Here is a 5,614-nt window from a genome sequence, read left to right as displayed (position 1 = left end):
TGACATCATATGATACGCCTGGTCATAAAACGCGTTGTCTAATAATGCTCTTCATCTCCGCAGTGGTCGGGGGTCCTTCGTAAGCTACTTCAAGAGCTTTTCGTCGGAGCGCGTCAGGTATGACTACACAACCGGTTTTGATCAGCATTCCATCTTTAGATGATAGGTCATTTTCAACTGCCTTATATTTGCGAAGATCGTTCGACCATTTTCCCGTTTCCAGAGATTCCATCACTTTCAGGAGGGTTTCGTCTTGCATGGTTTTTCATTCTCAGTCAAAAAATCAATTGTGTTCGCTTCCACATGTGCTATTTCCCACGGACTTGTTTCGTTTTCGAATGCTTGATCATCTCCGCAATACAAACTTGATGGCGTGTCGGCTATGTTGTCCTTGCCTCTCACGTACTCAACTGCATAGTTGTATGGGCTTAGGCGAAGTTCCCTACCGTCAGCGCGAGTTAAAGCACGCTTCGACTCCTCGCGAGTTCTATTCAAAATAAAAGCAACACCTTGACCATCAGTACGTAAAGTGAAACGCCTTCCTAATAAGAAACACGAGAAGTGTTCAACTGCCCATACAGCACTTAGTGCCTCGCGCTGGTTTTGGGCATATTTTCTCTCAGTGGTCGTCAAGGATTTGGAAGCGAAACTAATTATTCTTGGAGCACAACCACGTTTTTCTTGGACTAGTACGGCTCCCAAGGCTACTGGCGAAGCATCGGTATAAAGAATCGTGTTGTCGTTCTCTGAGAAATAACCGAGAGCCGAAGTGCACTTGACGATTTGTTGCTTAACGAGCTCGAAAGCAGTTCTTTGTTTTGGGCCCCATATCCATGTTTTGCTAGCGGTACACAAAGCACAAAGGGTTTGAGATACCTATAAAATTTCGCAAGTAGGGACTTGCGAATGAGGCCAACCCAAGGAAGATTCTGAGCTCTGAAAGTGTTGTCGGTTCTCGAAATTTACGTATGGCGTTAATTTTCTCTTCGTCGATATAAAAGCCTTCCGAGTCTAGCACGTGACCAAGAAACTGCAATCTTGTTCTGTCGAATTCGCATTTCTGTATATTTAAAGTCAAATTATTGTCCTTTAGGACCCGTAACACTTTTGCTACAGTTTTCCTTAGTTCTTCCAACATTTCGGCGTATCAAAATGTGATCTATGTGCTTCAGTATTCGCATCATCTCCCGTTGAAAAATTTCGAGGGCACAGTTGACTCCAAATATGAGCCGTGTGAATCGGTACATACCTTCCTCAGTCAAGAACGTGTTAAAATCTCTCGATTCCTTCGATAGCTCGAGGTGGTAGAATGCTTCCATCGGTACATACCTTCCTCAGTCAAGAACGTGTTAAAATCTCTCGATTCCTTCGATAGCTCGAGGTGGTAGAATGCGTTGCTTAGATCTAATTTGGTAAAAACTTTCGCGCCATTTAGCTTCACCTTCATTTCATCTATTAGAGGGAGACGTATTCCCTATTTATTGCTCTGTTTGCTGCACGCATATTGACTACCAAACGAAAATCGTTCTTGCCCTTAGAAACAGCGGACATTCCATTAATCCAGTTTGGGGCCGATGTAACTTTTTCTATAATTCCGCGGGTTTTCATTTCTTGTAATTTGCGTTTCGCTCCTTCTCTATGGACAGCTGGAATGTTGAAGTATGCATTTTTCACTGGGGGAATGGCTTTGTCAATGCTAAATTTGATTGAAATCCCGGGCATCTCTGGAAATTTTTCGCAATTGGTTGATTCTTCGCAATTATGAACCATGCCTCCGACTAGTAAGAGTTTCAAATCGCTTGCGGTGGATCGACTAAGCAGTGATTTATTTCCCTGAGTTACTACGTGGAATGTTGCAGTAGTGGAGTTTTTTTAGAGTTGGTACCGTTATTTCCGCATTGAATGATCGTTCTATGGAAATAGGATTCTTCGAACCGTATGCATACACTCCCTTTCCAGGGTTATCAATCATAAGAAGTTTTGCCTTTCCTGAAGAGAATTCATGCTCAAGACGTGTCCAGTCATCTCCACCAACTATGTTGATGTCGGCGCCTGAGTCAATGAGAAATCGGGTGGTGCTTGAAGATCCCAAACTGCAATCAATCAAGACATCATCTAAGGAGAGGACGTTGACAAACTAAAAGAATAAAAACGCATTATGTATCAAGGCGAATCATTTATTTATTCTAGCAATTTATCAACAAAATCAACAAAACTGTACCTGCTTTAAGTCTTGACTTGTTTCATCAAGTGCTTGATCAACTTCGTGAACTGCTTGCTAACATTGTACGGCATTGACTCGCTCTTGGCGACATGCTGCTGAAAAGTGTCCACGTTTATTGAATGTATTACAATTACGACTGATGGCTGGACATTAGGGTGGGACAAAATATTGATTTCAGCTCCACTAAACTTTTCGTGTTCCTTTTGGGTCCCATAAGCACCATGCAAAATTTTAGCTCGATAGGAGAAACTATATTTTCGCGCCCGCGGTTCAAAGTTTGTATGGGAAAACTACCTTTTAACAAAAAAATCATCTGGAGGTCACCCTATATACTCAAAAAATCAGCGGGCATGTAATTTTTGTAGGAAATTTAATGAGGAAGAAAACCTTCCAAGACTGTAACATAATCCGACATCTGTGAAAAATGTTATTAAAGAAAAACCGACACAAGGTCCGAACGATGGCTCATTTCTTAATGTATCTAGCACCACTGCTGCTAGTTGTGGTAATGTAAGTTTGCTTTCTTTTATTATGCTACAACGGTTGATCTGAGTTGTTTGATGTCTTCACAATAGTTGCTCGGTGTAGTTTGGAGATTTTTTTAAACTTAAAAACCATGTTCCAAAACTCACTGTAAAGACACACAAAAAACTATCTTTTTTTTTGAAGAAAAAAAATTTTGAAGTCTTCAACAATATTGTAGATAAACTCAAATACTATAACTTTGTCGAAGACATAAACCATCTGCCTCATACGGTTTAGAAGATCCGAGTTTACTAAAAAATCAGTACTTTTGTGAATGTCCCAATCCACTCAGAGCATGTTGAAGTTGTCCCGAACCGTATTCTACCGTCATTTGCCGGTCGTCCCAAACCGTGTTCAGAATCTTTTTTGTCGAAATCTAAATTTTATTTGATTTGTACTTTTATTTTTTTGTGCTGGGTGATTCCTTGATAATATTATCGAATGGTATAGAAACAAGTTAAATTTTACTCCTGGCAGGATCGCCATTGTGCACGCCATTTTGTTGCCCGCGAGGAATCACCCAGCGTTGATACCTGACACTCCGAATATACGTCTTACCTCTGAGTTGGCTGCTTGTACAATGAGCGCGATTCTTAAGTGGATGTTGCCAGGCATCCTCGGGTCGATTCCTACCATCGCTATATCAACCTTATGAGCAGTGTTGCCACGTTCACTGTGTCGCTCAAGCAACCCTGCATCACACTGCGATATTCCTATACCGCACAATCTCTATGAATTCTTCGCTTTTAATTCTGTCGCTGCGTGCATAGATCTTCATCCAATACCCATGTCTTCCCACTCAGTTTAGTTGAAAATGACTATTAAGATCGTTAGTGTTAACTACACATCGCGACTTCGGAACTGAAAATAACTTATTCTCAAGCTTTATTTGCAGTTAAAGTGTTTATGGATGGTATTATTAGCACTTCTTTATCTATTTCAGTCGAACGTTCTAAATTGTACGTATTGTTGTTCTTTTGAAAACCGAATTCATTAAATAGAAGGCATCAGCCATTTGAATTAATTTGTTTATCGTACAACGTGTTTCCTGAGTGTTTTAATTTTAATTTGTCATCCAATGTGTTTTATCAAGTATGACTAGACCGACGACACGACCTGCCACTCGATATTTAAAACTGTCTCACAAATCTAACTACCCCTCAGTAACTCGTAATGTCAAAATGAAATTATTTGAAAATAAAATGAAACAGGCAACCTTTCCATAAAATCTGTTGTTTTTGAACTAACAGATACCGTAACCCTGGTTACTTTTATTTACGCTCATTTTTTCATAACAGTTGAAAGAGAAAATTATTCACTTTGAATATTTTTAATGAGATTAAAACAATTCTGCACAGAAGGATATTCCGCTACGAAGCAACTCTACCAGTTTTCTAGGAAAAGTTTTCATCTTACGGTTCCTTTGCAGCTCAAATTTATACTTCCATACTTATCCAAAAAAGTCATACATAGGATAAAATTCGAACTGAAAATAAATCCGAGTTGACGATTTGAAAATATACCTAGGATCAGTTTAAGTTTTAAAAGATTTATTTAGACCCGGTTTATACCTAGGATCTTTCTAGGCTGGTGAATTAGTTTAAAAGATATACTGATACAACAATATCAACCCGGGTTGGCGGTTCAATGCATAGAACGCTGGTCTTACAAGCCAGTTGTCGTATGTTCGAGCCCCGACCTGGAAGGATTCTTAGTGTCAGTAGGATCCATAGTACTAGCCATGCAATGATTCTGTACACTAAGAATAGGCTGCGAAATCTGTTGAAACAGAAAGGCCAAATTCCACCAAAGGAATGTAATGCCAAGATTTTACTTTGCTTACTGATACAAAGTGGAACGATTGAAAGAAGGGAACTATTTTATCTTGATTTGACTCTCATGATAGAAACAAAATTTAGTAATCTATTCGACGACAACGACGAAATCATTATTCAAAAAGGTTATCTTGAAAATTGATTTACCAGAAAACGAATTAATTGGTGAATTAAAGGAGTTCATAACTCGATTCTGGCTGTGTTCCTAGACATTGCGTAAAACTAGTTTGTGTAACCTATATTATTATTTTGGTCGAACTGGACGTTTTGTTTACATCAAACTAAATAGGATAATCCATCGTATATTTTATTTATTTTTTCAGATTTCATTTGATGAACTGTATACATTTAATATAAATAAATATATGGGATTTTCGCACAATGATGCGGATGCGAAAAAAAGCTGAGAAACTATCACCGTTTGCTACAGTTAATCTACCATGTAGCCAAGTATATCTACAGGTGTGAGTCAAGACTCGAGGGAATGTAACGCTGCACACATTATTTTGTCAGGAGCTAGAAGATCCGGTAGATTATTAGTAAACACATATTATAATCCCTGTATATGTTGATGATAACTTACATTTTTAACTATTTGCCAAACTTATTTCTGTATTATTTCGCGTCTTCGGTATTGATTCAGTGCAATTTTATCAACTGCAGTTTCAAATAGGGAACTTTTCATGGGGTACGAATATACCACTGTTTGTTTATTTTGATACGGTAACATATAACCTGGCGACGACTTCGTATTGTATAGCAACCAAGACAGTGCTGCTCGGAAAATATGTTTATTATCATTACGAGGGGTCGTCCAATATTTGGTAACTGGTGGTAAATCGCTTGCTGACACTTTTTATACCAATTTTTCTTCGGAGTGTCAGGTCGTGTCGTCGACTAGACCTTCTCGTAACCTCAGGCTGGTTTTTAGATTTCCATTTTTATTGTGAAAAAGTACGGGTGTGTTATGTCAGAGCCATAACTGGATGTCGTGAATACGAATAAAACTAACACGATTTCTTTACACTTT

At 38.8% G+C, this 5,614-nt stretch overlaps 1 long non-coding RNA gene across 1 annotated transcript; it reads right to left on the bottom strand.

Moving 5' to 3' along the window:
- Nucleotides 1-4,875: 4,875 nt before the first annotated feature.
- LOC131430592 (uncharacterized) lies at nt 4,876-5,402 on the bottom strand. The gene is made up of 2 exons (XR_009229544.1): nt 5,168-5,402; nt 4,876-5,100 (listed from the first exon to the last, which is right to left on the bottom strand). It is a non-coding gene; the product is annotated as an uncharacterized LOC131430592 (long non-coding RNA).
- Between the last annotated feature and the right edge of the window lie 212 nt (nt 5,403-5,614).

Source organism: Malaya genurostris, chromosome 2, assembly GCF_030247185.1.
Source record: "Malaya genurostris strain Urasoe2022 chromosome 2, Malgen_1.1, whole genome shotgun sequence".
Classification (NCBI taxonomy): domain Eukaryota; kingdom Metazoa; phylum Arthropoda; class Insecta; order Diptera; family Culicidae; genus Malaya; species Malaya genurostris.
Note: the sequence above shows the minus strand (reverse complement) of the source record. Positions and strands in the feature narration are given on the sequence as shown.